Below are 13,909 nucleotides of genomic sequence, written 5' to 3'. Positions count from 1 at the left end.
TGTCAGTGGGCAAACTTACAAAATCATCCAGGGATCAAATACTTATTTCCCCCCACTGTATTTTAGGGTGTGATTTTCTTGTGGGTCCTGTGCAATTTAAAATTTGAGCCACCCAATGGACACGTAAAACAATTCAGGCATGTGGCACGTAACGTACATTAGATTGTATAATGCGAAGATAGATTCTCACCAAAAAATCCAACAAATCTGGAGTTTTTTATGCTAATGCATCAAGGTCGTATCATGCTGCTTATAATAACATTTACACAGAGACCAAAACACAAAGCAAATATCCTAAAATAAAAAAGTAAAAAATACATTGCAAAAACTGCATGAAAATAGCAATAATAATAATAAGGGTATTTAGTTAACCTACGGTAATTTTGATCAAAATAATGTAGAAGCCATCCTGCCACGTCACGGCAACCCTTGTGGGACAGTCCTAACTCTTGTATTTAAAACCTTTCCACTGGTCAAGTGACATAAATGTGAACAAGAACAGAGAGACTGAACCACCAGTAATAGCATAGGCCAGACAGGATGGATTTTCCAACTCAGAAACAGGGCGGTCACACCCTTAGGCTAAGTGCTCATGTACTTTTTTGCCCTGCGGATTTTTCCGCGCAGAATTGAAGAAATCCGCAGGTCAAATGACCTGCATTTTTCCTGCGGATTTCTTCCTTTTTTCTTGCGGATTTCCCCCTGTGGATTTGGAGAATGGAGCAGGTGGAAAACCGCACAAAAGAAGTGACATGCTGCATATTTTGAACCACAAGAAAACCGCGCGGAAAAATCCGCAGCGTCTGCACAGCGGTTTGTTTTTTCTATTGATTAACATGTTACTGTACATCACAATGCGGATATGCAGCGTTTCTGTGTGGTAAAATCCGCTGCGGATCCGCTGGATATCTGCATCGTGTGCACATGGCCTTAAATGCACTGAATGCACACTGAACTAAATGAGAAACTGGGTCTGAGCTGAAAAAGTAAATTAATGTGTATGAAAAATGTAAATGCATATAAACACATGACCTTTACACAGAGAAAGGTCATGTGTTCATATGCATTTACATTTTGCATACACATTAATTTACTTTTTCAGCTCAGACCCAGTTTCTCATATAATAACATTTGTATAGTAACTGGTCTCTCAAACATACTGGATCCAGTTAATTAAGACTGGCATAGCACTCACTCGTGCTGTGCCAGTCTTGGTGGAGTACGAGGCTCCGAAGTCATTAAAGGGAAACTGTCACCTCATTTTTGGGCTATGAGCTGCAGCCACCGCCATCAGGGGCTTATCTACAGCATTCTGTAATGCTGTAGATAAGCCCCCGATGTAACCTGAAAGATAAGAAAAAAGTTAGATTATACTCACCGAGGGGTGCGGTCGGTGTTGCGGTCTGATCCAGTGCCTCCTATCTTCTAGCGATGATGTCCTCCTTCTTACTTCTGCCGCAGCTCCTGCGCAGGTGTACTTTATCTGCCCTGTTGAGGGCAGAGTAAAGTACTGCAGTGCGCAGGCGCCGGGAAAGGTCAGAGAGGTCCGGTGCCTGCGCACTGCAGTACGTTTTTCTTATCTTTCAGGTTACATCAGGGGCTTATCTACAGCATTACAGAATGCTGTAGATAAGCCCCTGATGGCGGTGGCCACAGCTCATAGAGCAAAAAATAGGTGACAGATTCCCTTTAAGAGGCAAACTCTACTTAATGGATTTCAAAGTGGCCAGCCTCTTCGTACACGGCAGCAAAAATGCTACTCAAGTCTAAAACTGGTGTAGTATTTCTGACGGAAGAAACACCGCCACTTTTATTGAATTGGGACAGGTGGGTATGGCGACTGTCTATCCTGCCTCCTCCCCAACTCCACCCATTCCTGCGGACCTGTTTTAAACTGACGTGAAGACGCCAAAAGTTGCTACATTTTTGCGCAACTCCACATTGCAGAAAAATGTCAGCATTTGAAGCTTTTACACCAGTTTTCTATCATAAAAGCTTTGATAAATGTGACTCGTGTCCCTCTATCCAAATCTTAAACATGGTGATAAAACACAGCAAGTTATCTTCATGTATAAAAAAAACTGCCAGAAAAATAATAATTCATGTTTTTTGTGGCAGCAAGATTTTCTTATGATTAAGCAATTTCTGCTTATGATAAGACTTTGGGTACATTTGACAACTTGTTTGCTGTTTTTGGTCATTTTGCCCCCACTGCACTCTCCACCCTCCCTCCAAAAAATTGATTTGTTTCTATTAAAACGTCACATCTACCTAAAATGGTACCAATAAAAACGACAGCTTATCCTGCAACAAATAAGTCCTCACACAGCACATTCAACAGAAAAAAAAGTTATGATCTTAAAGTATGGCATTTTTTTTTTTTTTTTTTTTTTAAAGTGATTACCGTAAATTTGATAAAAGTGCTAAAACATGAAAATAAACAGTATTAATATCACCATGTCCAAAACAACCTGAATGTCACTTTATCTTTCTCAGTCCCAGCAGTTTATAGCCACATTCAGGGTAATGCCCAAAAAGACTACCATAACTGCGTAAGATATGATGGTGTACTGTTATATCTATTGCCTCTTTAAACAATAAAAAATTACCAAAAGTAAATATTTTTGAAAAAAAATTAAGTTTTAATTTTCATTCCCCAATGCTATGAAACTCTATTAAACATCTATGGTGTCAAAATAATGACTACAACCCAAGCTGAATTCCTAGAGGGAGAGGGATGGAATTTTCAAAATGGGGTCAAAACACAAGCTGGTATAAATGTAACGTGTAGGTGCACATTCACACTATGGCCATTAACCGACAAAACCTAGGATAAAAAGATAGGGTACTTGTCTAACACTATTCTGATCCAAAAAGTGTAAAAGCCATCCCACCACGACAAGGTGTGCCCAATCGGGATGGACTTATCTCTAGTATTTCACCTCTCCGTACCTGCAGGTATGTCCCCTCCTTTTTTGTTTGGACATCTTGTCTATATAATTTTCCATGTGCAGGTACAAAACAATCAGGCCTGAGTCCAGCTCTGCCCCCTTCTATTGAGGTCTGCCGGCATATAGAGAGGTTTAATGCTAGAGATGGCACCATCCTGATTGGGTCACCTTGACGCGGTGGGATGGTTTTTACACTTTTTTTTTTTTATCAAAATAGTGTTAACCAAGTACCCTATGTTATTTACCTGTACTATATCTATTTACCTCAAAGATTTGTTTATGAAATGGTACCTGAAAACATTGTACTAAAAAAGGAGGCACAAAAATCTGCGACACGCTCCTTCATTTCTAAGGCCTGTGTTTGTACCAAACTAGGGCCACATATAGGACATTTCTTAAAAACTAACAAAAATCAGGGAATTAATTCTGAAGTTGCATGTGTCTGTTAACACCAGACGTGTTAAACAAAGAAAACATTTGGAAATAATCCCAAAAATACCAACCTAATCTTGAAGAAAATGAGTGTAAAATTTACAATTGATATTTTCAGAAACATTTTGATAAGTAAACAAATTGCAAAGTTATTATCATACTAGCTGAAGAGCCCGGCGTTGCATGGGCATAGTAACCAACTGTGGTTAGTTATAACAAATTATAATGATTATATTGCACATAAAAACCGTGCATCGAATCCTATCCTGTGTGATACTGACTGCTGAGCCATGTATCTAATCCTATTCTGTGTGATACTGTCTGCTGAGCCGTGTATGTGTTCCTATCCAGTGTGATACTGTGTGCTGAGCTGCGTATCTAATCATATCCTGTGTGATACTGTCTGCTGAGCCGTGTATGTGTTCCTATCCTGTGTGATACTGACTGCTGAGCTGTGCATCTAATCCTATCCTGTGTGATACTGACTGCTGAGCTGTGTATCTAATCCTATCCTGTGTGATACTGCCTGCTGAGCCATGTGTGTAATCCTCTCCTGTGTGATACTGACTGCTGAGCTGTGTATCTAATCTTATCCTGTGTGATACTGACTGCTGAGCTGTGTATCTAATCCTATCCTGTGTGATACCGTCTGCTGAGCTGTGTATCTAATCCTATCCTGTGTGATACTGACTGCTGAGCCATGTATCTATTCCTATCCTGTGTGATACTGACTGCTGAGCTGCGTATCTAATCCTCTCCTGTGTGATACTGACTGCTGAGCTGTGTATCTAATCCTATTCTGTGTGATACTGACTGCTGAGCTGTGTATCTAATCCTATCCTGTGTGATACTGACTGCTGAGCCGTGTATCTAATCCTATCCTGTGTGATACTGGGCTCCCCCTGCAGTCTGTGTCAGAGGGTGGTCTGTGTTGGCACGGTAATAAATTGTGTTATTTCCAGCTTTACAGAAGGACGATAACACCATAGAAATGATAAGAATAATAGGCCTCAGTTACCTCAACTGTCTACAAAGAAAACTGTTGCTGATAGCAACCAATCACAGCTCATTTTTCATCTTTTAAACATTTCTGGGACAGCATGGCAAGTTTTGAGTGGCGACTTTTGTGTTTCGACTTTTATGTGGCGAGGTTGGTGTATGTGTGGTGAAATGTGTGCTGAGGGTGGTATATGTGTTGAAGCACGTGGTAGTGTGTGGCGCATTTTGTGTGTGTGTTCATATCCCCGTGTGTGGTGAGTATCCCATGTCAGGGCCCCACCTTAGCAACTGTACGGTATATACTCTTTGGCGCCATCGCTCTCATTCTTTAAGTACCCCTTGTTCACATCTGGCAGCTGTCAATTTGCCTCCAACACTTTTCCTTTCACTTTTTCCCCATTATGTAGATAGGGGCAAAATTGTTTAGTGAATTGGAACTCGCAGGGTTAAACTTTCACCTCACAACATAGCCTATGACGCTCTCGGGGTCCAGACGTGTGACTGTGCCAAATTTTGTGGCTGTAGCTGCGACGATGCGGATGTCAATCAATAACTGCCGCGACCAATCAGCGACAGTTGCTTAGTCGTCGTGGCAACATGGCCGCATTGATGGTCTACTATATAATTGTCTAATTCTGTCTGTCTGTCTCTCTGTCTGTAATGGAAATCCCACCTCGCTGATTGGTCGCGGCAGTTAGGCCGCGACCAATCAGCGACAGTTGCTCAGTCGTCGTGGCAACACAGGCACATTGCTTATTGTACAGGCACATTACAGCCATTAAAGGCATCACTGCTGCATTGCTCATTACACAGGCACAGTCCTGTACATATTCTGGAGTACAATACATTAGGTAATTAGGTAACAGTAGAACAGTGACTGCAACTCTGGGTGTAACTTGCGTACAATACATTAGGTGACAGCAGAAAAGTGAATGCTGTTTTGTGGCTGTACTAGCTATGACGGTGCAGATGCTAATACATACATACACTTTTGCCCCATTATGTAGATAGGGGCAAAATTGCTTGCTGAATTGGAACGCGCAGGGTTAAAATTTCACCTCACAACATAGCCTATGACGCTCTCGGGGTCCAGACGTGTGACTGTGCCAAATTTTGTGGCTGTAGCTGCGACGATGCGGATGCCAATCAATAACTGCCACGACCAATCGGCGACAGTTGCTTAGTCGTCGTGGCAACACGGCCGCATTGGTGGTCTACTATATAATTGTCTAATTCTGTCTGTCTGTCTCTCTGTCTGTAATTGAAATCCCACCTCGCTGATTGGTCGCGGCAGTTAGACCGCGACCAATCAGCGACAGTTGCTCAGTCGTCGTGGCAACACGGCCGCATTGCTTATTGTACAGGCACATTACAGCCGTTAAAGGCATCACTGCTGCGTAGCTCATTACACAGGCACAGTCCTGTACATATTCTGGAGTACAATACATTAGGTAATTAGGTAACAGTAGAACAGTGACTGCAACTCTCGGTGTAACTTGCGTACAATACATTAGGTGACAGCAGAAAAGTGAATGCAGCTCTGGGTTTAACTGGAGTACAATACATTAGGTAAGATCTGAACAGTGACCGCAGCTCTGGCTGTAACAGGAATATAATACATTAGGTAAGAGCAGAACGGTGACTGCAGCTCTGGGTGTAACTGGACTACAATCATTAGGTAAAAGTTGAACAGTGACTGCAGCTCTGGGAGTAACTGGAGTACAATACATTAGATAACAGCAGAACAGTGACAGCAGCTCTGGGTGTAACTGGAGTACATACATTAGGTAACAGCAGAACAGTGACTGCAGCTCTGGGTGTAACAGGAGTACATTAGGTAACTGCAGAACAGTGACTGCAGCTCTGGGAGTAACTGGAGTACAATACATTAGATAACAGCAGAACAGTGACTGCAGATCTGGGTGTAACTGGAGTACACTACATTAGGTAACAGCAGAACAGTGACTGCAGCTCTGGGTGTAACAGGAGTACATTAGGTAACAGCAGAACAGTAACTGCAGATCTGGGTGTAACTGGAGTACAATACATTAGGTAACAGCAGAACAGTGACTGCAGATCTGGGTGTAACTGGAGTATACAACAATAGGTAACAGCAGAACAGTGACTGCAGCTCTGGGTGTAACAGGAGTACATTAGGTAACAGCAGAACAGTGACTGCAGATCTGGGTGTAACTGGAGTACAATATATTAGGTAAAAGCAGAACAGTGAATGCAGCTCTGGGATTAACTGGAGTACAATACATTAGGTAACAGCAGAACAGTGACTGCAGATCTGGGTGTAACGAGTACAATACATTAGGTAAAAGCAGAACAGTGACTGCAGCTCTGGGATTAACTGGAGTACAATATATTAGATAACAGCAGAACAGTGACAGCAGCTCTGGGTGTAACTGGAGTACAATACATTTGGTAAGATCTGAACAGTGACTGCAGCTCTGGGATTAACTGGAGTACAATATATTAGATAACAGCAGAACAGTGACAGCAGCTCTGGGTGTAACTGGAGTACAATACATTAGGTAACAGCAGAACAGTGACAGCAGCTCCGGGTGTAACAGGAGTATAATACACTAGATGGTGGCCCGATTCTATCGCATCGGGTATTCTAGAGTCTCTGTTAAAATAAAAAATAGTTATATACTCATCTTCCTTCGACCCCCGGACTCTGTCCCTCCTCTCACCATGCTCCCGGCATCTTCCAGTCCCAGTAATGCTTAGCGAGAAGGGCCAGAGATGACGTCACTCTTGTGAGAGCGCGACATCATCAGCGGTGTTTCGCGCTAAGCATTACTGGGACCGGAAGATGCCGGGAGCGTGGTAAGAGGAGAGAAAGAGTCCAGGGGCCGTCGGGAGGTGAGTATATCACTATTTTTTATTTTAACAGAGACTCTAGAATACCCGACGAGATAGAATCGGGCCACCATCTAGTATTAGATAACGTGACACATCAGGTTTGGAAAATGGGGCTGCATTCTAAAATCGCAATTAGGAGACATCATTTAGACATCATTTAGGGGGTGTGGTAGGTCGGCTCACTCAGCAGCACAAGAAGGTAGACACAGGTACACTGTCCCATTAAAACTTCTGTACAGGTAGCATAAACCAACATGAAGTGAAAATAAACACAGCTCTTCGGGCAAAACAAGGGAACAAAACGAAATGGAGTTCAGTCTCCGCATCTGCGGGAATCCCCCTGCTCAGGATAACAATCCTACAATGGTCCTACAATGGTTTTTCCTTCTCAGGACACAAACCACTGGAGATCCTCTCTCCAGCACTACTGAACACCCACTGCCTCTGGAGGCCAGCTATTTAAGCACCAGACCACTTTCTGGGGAGGAGATAAGGTGGACAACCTCCCACGGCTCTATGGTTGTCCAAGAAAAATCCAGTGCTTTAAACAAATTGGCTGTTAACCCCTCATAGCACTTAATGTGTTGGAGGAAAACTTTTGGGCTTTATATCAATGAAGTTAATAACTGCAGCCATACATATCTCCCCTCTAGCACCTTACCAGTGACTTTGTCACAGGGGGTTAAATTATAGAAGGCAGAAGAAATTAAAAAAAAAAAAACATACAGGCCACATTCACACTGCTGTATTTTGATCAGTTGTAAGCCAAAACTATGAGTGGGTCCTACACCAGTGAAAACAAGATTAGGAGGCAGTAGCGTAGCTACTGGGGGGGCATTAGGGACCGTCGCCCCGGGCCCCATCACATGAAGAGGACTAACTAGAGTCATTAGTCAGAACACAGCACAAGAGGAGAGCAGGAAAATGCCTGCTTCCCTGCCTGACGGAGACTCTGCACGCTGGCAACACAGTGGCCAGCTGCAGAGTCTCCTATCTGCACTGTACGATGCAGGCTTACTGACCTGAGGGGCTTCTGTCAGGCTGCAGTTTTGTGCAAGCTCGGGTTGGCTCAGGCACGCTGGGTCCAAGTGCCCACCTTGCATCTCACTAAGACACTTCCTGGTCCTGCCTCACTGCCTGCAAACTTCATTGGTAAGTGAGGATGGAATTTATTAGATTTATTAAATGAAGGCATATCCTGGTCACTGTGGGGTGAAAGTGAGAGGATGTAGGTATTGTGGGGGCTAAAGTGAGGGCGGGGGACAGGGCACTGTGGGGTGAATGTGAGAGGATGGGGGCATTGTTGGGGCTGACGAGGGGGAGGGGGACAAGTCAATTGGGGGTGAATGTGAGAGGATAGGGGTATTGTGGGAGCTGAAGTGAGGGAGGGGGACAAGGGAATTGGGGGTGAATGTAAGAGGATGGGGGTATTGAGGGAGCTGAAGTGAGGGAGGGGGACAGGGCACTGTGGGGTGATGGTGAGAGGATGGGGGTATTGTGGGAGCTGAAGTGAGGGAGGGGGACAAGGCAATTGGGAGTGAATGTGAGAGGATGGTGGTATTGTGTGAGCTGAAGTGGGGGGGCAGGGCACTGGGGGTGAATGTGAGTGTATGGGGATATTGTGGAGGCTGAAGTGGGGGAACAAGTGGTGGAGGAAGGGGAAAGGGCACGGTGGGAGTATGTGAGAGGATGGGGTATTGTGAGGGCTGAGGTGGGTGAGGGGTGACAGAGTACTGGGGGGCTGATTATTATATTGTTTTATTAGGAGATTATACACTGCATTATATGCTCATCGAGTATAATGCTAAAATATTAAAGTTTTATTAGAGATATATTAAAAATAGTGGGTAAAATACAGAGGCTGATAAGCTAAATGGGGGAACAAACAGACTGACTGGATAAAGTGCAAAGTGCATAAATATACACTAATTTTTTGAGCAGATATTACAATGATTCAATAATACAAAGTGCCTAAAGTTAATACTGTTCAATAGGAACACTCTCCATAGAAAAAGCAGAAATAACAGTGCAGAATAACCCAAATTTCCAGGCTTTCACAACAGAGAGGCTGAATGCAGCCAAGCAATGGTGTGGTCCGTGGGAAATAAAAAACATAACACTTGGTCTGCTATGACTTAACGTGAACCTGTCACCAGTTTTGGCCGATAAAAGATACGGCCATCACTTTTCAGGCCTGATAGACACCATTCTATTGTCACGGTCACATGTGTCTGGACGCAGCGAGTACCGCAAGGCGAACCCGACACCCGTGACCCCTGGATACAGCGCCTCCAGTGGGGCGAATTTAAATAATAAAACGTGCAGCTGGATACGCCGCCTCCAACTGTCGAATTTAGGTATTACACGTTATACATACAGTAGTCTGGAAACCCCGCCTCCAGTAAGGCGAATTTAAATAATAAAGGGGGAACCTGGGCAACATTAACAATGGTGGGCCCTGCAATAGGGAATAGGAAAGTGGAGACCTCCTGTACTCCCCTGAGCCAGTGTCCCTCCACTCCTAACGTTCCCTATGCCGGTTCCGCACCGGGCGACGCACAGGAACCTAAAAACCCTAGCTCGCCCTGAACCTAAACCCTCACTAGGGAATAGGTCGGTGCGGAAACTAATCCCACCACTGCACTAAACACACACGAGGAAAGAAGACAATACAGGGGAAACACCACTTAGCTTTGCTCTGTTGCGTATGCTCCTAGCAACAGAGCCCACCACCTGCGTGCATCTTCTCCTCCACCCGGATCCATCACCATAACTGGATCCTTCACCATAGTGCAGCCTTGGAGCAGAGTCCACCACCAGTTGCAGCTGTCCAGTAACAGAGTACCAAAGATGAGTTCAGCTCCTGCCCAAAAAGTCAAGCATGCTTGAGTCCAGCTCTCAGCAACCAAGTCCCGCATGCTGAGTGCAACTCTCTCCATAGTCGTCACTCCACCAAGCCATGCAAGCACTTCCTGCCGACACCATAAACTGTGACTCCACCACGCCATGCCAGCCCTTCTTGCAGACCACATAGCTGCCACTCGTCCCCTCTGGCTGGGCTGCGCAGGACTCATGTTCAGCTCCTTCTTTCACCGAGGCTTGCTTCCAAAATGACTAACTCACAATATCACCAACAGTGATTGAACACACCTGGCTCTCTTTTATAGAGCCTCACACCTGATTTATAATTACGTGCACTAAACCAAAGAAACTAAAGTGCACTACCACTCACCACCACTGGGGCAACTTAGAATGAACGACACCACGTGTAATAATTATAATGGCCACCGGGGGCAATCACATCACTTTGACACCTAGCCAAAGGAAAAAAAGTTCACTTATCCATTTAATCCTGGGAATCCATGCAAAGAGAAAAGGTCGCACTCATCGAGATGGAAGTTTCACTGGTTTATTGACATATCATGAACATGTCAAGTCGGGGGAGTGACATAAGGAGTGCAAGAAAGGCTGACAACGGCCGTTTCGCGCGCTCGAGCAGCGCGAAACGGCCGTTGTCAGCCTTTCTTGCACTCCTTATGTCACTCCCCCTACTTGACATGTTCATGATATGTCAACAAACCAGTGAAACTTCCGTCTCGATGAGTGCGACCTTTTCTCTTTGCATGGATTCCCAGGATTGACTGTTTCCAGGTCTGGCACCCGAGATTCCCAGCTGTTGGGCTTCTGCATGCCGCACATCATTTGAAGATACACTGTAACAGCGGTGCCGTCCGCTTTTTATCTTGAGTTTTGTGATTATCCATTTAATCTGTCAGATTTACGCTGGATCATGACATCTATAATGCTGTATATCTGCCCCCAACCCGACCTGTAAGAAAAGAAAAATAACAATTATACTCACCTGCAGGGTGAGGTAGTCCAGTCCAATGGGCATCGCTTGTCTTGGTCTGGCGCCTCCCTTCTCCTTGCGATGCTGCCCTCCTGCTTGCTTCAAGTGGATGATGTGTCTTCTCTGCCCCATCGAGGGCAGAGCAAAGTACTGCAGTGCGCATGCACTGAGGCTCTTTGACCTTTTCCGGTACCTGCGCAGGCGTACTTCTCTGACCTGTTGAGGGCAGAGCAAAGTACTGCAGTGCGCAGGTGCCCGGAAAAGGTCAAAGAGACTCAGCGTATGTGCACTGCAGTACTTTGCTCTGACCTTGACAGGGCAGAGAAATATGCCTGCGCAGGAGTGCTGTGCTTAGGAGACTGTGTGGATGACGAAGTGACGCTGTGACGTAGCTTCTAACTTATGGCCTATCAGAAGCTGCACTCACAAGTTTGAGCCATGGAACTGGAGCGGTGCCAGAAAACGGTGAAGGATGAGTATATGACCGGGGAAGGTGACTTGAGCTTAAAGCACCACTCCAGCGGTGATAAAAAAAAAACCCTGTTGGAGTGGTGCTTTAATAATTTAATAATAAGCAATTTATTATAAAATTAAATTTCAGCTTGGAATAAATGTCACTTTATGTGACTGCAGACTGCCGAATCATGACAGGGAGCACCTGCTGCATGAGCCCCCAATATAACTGGTCATATCAGGCGGTCATGGACCCCATGTTTGCTATGTGCATGTGTTCACTAGAAAGGTTTGGTTTTTCTCAATAGAAGAAAATTGACAGAAGTCAAGAGTCGTCACATGACCGCCTGCTCGAATCTGTGATACTGTGGCCATTGTTACTGTACATGGGGGACTCAGGGGACATTATTAAATGTTAAGTGTGCACTTAAGAAGCATTATTGTTATGGGGCAGAGTATCGTGACAATCAAAGTTGCATATGGGGTATTATTACTTTTTAGGGACAAAATGTGAGGGCACTAATATTTTTAGGAAGGAATTTTACTATCTAGGGAACACAAATGTGGCATTATTACTATGTAAGGGGCACAGTGGTGGCAGTATTATGTGGGGCACTGAGAGAAGCACGGTTATTGTACCACACAGCAGGTGCTGTAGGACACATCCGGTAGCAGCGGCTCAGTATTGGGGTATCGGCAGGATGAGGAGTTTGTGCAGGTTGGGAATAGATGGGGACGGTGCAGGAAATGTGAGAAGTCAAATGTGTCTTTGTTGTAATCTCTGCAGATGAGTCCTGGCTGGAGAAGTTGTCATTGTCGGTCTGGGTCATATGGAAAAGACGGGAAAAGTGAACGACTCCACCAGAAAGTACGTCACCTTTAAGTCACCATCTATAACTGTGCTGTGATATGGTCTGTAGGACTGGTATCTACCAGGATATGGTCTCCATATAGTAATATCAGTGTTCGTTTTTGTATATAGATTTGCAATCACAGCGTGGTCATCTGCTGATGTTCCCCTATACTCACAATTAGAGTGCACAACCGTAGTTGGGATTACATGATTAGGGGTCCACTGAGATTTTTCACCCCCCCCACCCCAAGCTGAAACCTTAGCTACGCCTCAGTTAGGAGAGGTTTGTTCCCCTTCTATATTTTGCACTGGCTCCTGGTTTTGATGTACAAGTACTGGTATATGTTTGAACATTGCACCATGGCCACAGACATAAAACTGTATTTTCCAGTAATGATTATTAGACATAGGAGACTAATTAATGCTCCACTTCAGGGAGTCTCTCATTGAGCTGTTGATGCGTCGGCTAAGTGCACAATCATGTCATTCTGATATTTTCAGCTGTCTGGACACCTCCTGGCCCTGCCGCCTAGAACATGTATTAGGTTGCAGCAGGTGTTCGGGGCTTCAGTCTTTGGATGGAGCTCAGTTTGCTGCTAGTTGTAACACAGGCAAACAGCCGACATTTGCATATATGCCATGATCAGGCTAAGCTTGGCTTATGAGTAGATTTGTTAACTATTTACATCTGAAAACGATTATTGATTGCCCATAATGTATTAGTGTCTGGCAAGAAGACAGACAGCGAGTTACCTACAGTTATAGCACAGCAGCACCGTGATTTATTGCATCAGTAAAATACAAGCTCATTATCAATATTTGTTAATGCTACTTACTAATTTTCTCCGCCTGCACTTCTGACGTGCCCGCTTCTGTCCGATTCCTCTCCCCACCCGTGTCTATAATGCAGCACTGCTTACTGAGAAACATGGGCTCCAACCAGAGAGAAGAGGTGGCCACAGACCAACTTAGAATTGCTATAATAACATCTAAAAAATATATTTTTGCCATTTTTTTTTTAAATGAAAATAATTCAGAAGTTATGGGGAAAAAAATAGTTTTTTAACATAATGTTCTAAGACCCATAACATTTTCATTTTCCCGTTGATGGAGCTGGGTTTAGCTCGTCTTTTGTATGACAAGCTCGCAGTTTAATTGATATTATTTTGGGGTTAATATGATGTTTTGATCACTTCTTTTTGTATTTTTAGGGGATTGAAAATCCTCCCCTCCCCCACCTCAAACAAAAAAAGAAAGAAAAATCACAATTCTGGTGATATTCGATTTTTCGTATTTGTACTGTTTACTATATTGGTTAATTGATCTTAGATTTTCATGCACCAAACATTTACAATAAACATGTCTTGTACCTGACTTTAAAGAGAATCTGTCAGCAAGTTTTGCTATGTAATCTGATAACGAGATCTAGGGACAGAGACCCTGATTCCAGCGATGTATCACTTAGTTTACTGGGACAGAATCACAGTTTTTTCTGCT

The 13,909-nt window shown here is 44.2% G+C and overlaps 1 protein-coding gene across 3 annotated transcripts in view; it reads right to left on the bottom strand.

The window, feature by feature from the left end:
* Positions 1 to 13,909, bottom strand: part of TMEM255A (transmembrane protein 255A) — a 120,058-nt gene that overhangs the window by 43,117 nt on the left and 63,032 nt on the right. The gene's annotated exons all lie outside the window — the stretch shown is intronic.

This window comes from Dendrobates tinctorius, unplaced genomic scaffold (assembly GCF_039654945.1).
Source record: "Dendrobates tinctorius isolate UK_male_01 unplaced genomic scaffold, ASM3965494v1 ptg000154l, whole genome shotgun sequence".
Lineage (NCBI taxonomy): Eukaryota > Metazoa > Chordata > Amphibia > Anura > Dendrobatidae > Dendrobates > Dendrobates tinctorius.
This window is presented reverse-complemented; position numbering and strand designations above follow the sequence as displayed.